This window comes from Arachis hypogaea, chromosome 9 (assembly GCF_003086295.3).
Source record: "Arachis hypogaea cultivar Tifrunner chromosome 9, arahy.Tifrunner.gnm2.J5K5, whole genome shotgun sequence".
Lineage (NCBI taxonomy): Eukaryota > Viridiplantae > Streptophyta > Magnoliopsida > Fabales > Fabaceae > Arachis > Arachis hypogaea.
The window spans coordinates 113,509,002-113,510,216 of NC_092044.1; positions in this window are offsets into that span (position 1 = coordinate 113,509,002).

Below are 1,215 nucleotides of genomic sequence, written 5' to 3' on the forward strand. Positions count from 1 at the left end.
ATTGGTTCACTGGTTTATTGGTTCAACCCATATATCACTGGTTGAACCGATAAAATCGGTCTCACGTAAATATTAAATATGAAATAGTTAAAAACTTAAAATAAAAATTAGAAATACATATCTTCACTAACATTTTACGAAGAATCAAGACTCAACTTCTAAAAGTAACTAATATAAGAAAATTATAAAATTTTAATACTACAATAGTATCTTATTTTGACACAATAAAAAAATGATTAATTCACAAAGCCTATCATCTAACTATAATATCAATAGATTTTAACACTAACATCAAAACAAATAACCTTAATCACAATACTAGCAATAACATAGATCAAGTAAATGAATAAATTTTTAGTGAAATTTATATTTATATTAATAACAGTATATAATTAAAATGTAATTAATTTTAAAAATAGAAAAAACAAAAATTAAATTAAATTACATATTGATGTATACTATATAATTAGTATTTGTCAAATATAATATTTAGAAGTGCAATGGCTAACTAGAAAGTAGAGGTTGCTTTTGCTCCAACGTTCTTGGTTCGAGACCTTGTGGAGACATTTTAAAGATTTTTTCAAGCAGACCAGTTCGGTTAGACCAGTTTGCACCGGTTCACACCGGTTTTATTTCTTAAACGGTCTTAGGAGTAAACCGAACCAAACAAGGGTTCAGTTCTAGTCTGGTTCTCTAGTTTTCTGTGCGAACCAGCGAATGCAGTTCGGTGTTTACAACTATCGATTGAAGTACGAACATAATTTCAGAGACCAATAAGTATTATCTCTTTGTTGACAATTACGTTGTTTTAATGGAAATTAAGATCTAATAATGGTTTATAATAAAAGAAGCATTCCTTTGCAACAATGAACCTATAGTAGTAGTTAGGGGTGTTCATAGAGTAGATCATATCCATATGAATCCACAATGTTTATCCGTATCTGACCTGTAATTTGAGGATATGATCTGATCTGTAAGATGATCGGATTGGATCGAATCGGATCCACACTCTAATCAGATAGAATTAAATATGTTTAAAAAAGTAAACAAAAAATTCATTGACCTTTTAGTACGATTTTAATATTTTTATTCATCATAAAATACTTTTATAATTACTCATAGAAAAATTTTGATAAAAAAAATCATGCATTTTAATTTTACTTTTACGTAACCTATATTTTTTAATTTTAAAATAAATTTTAATTGTTTTTTTAG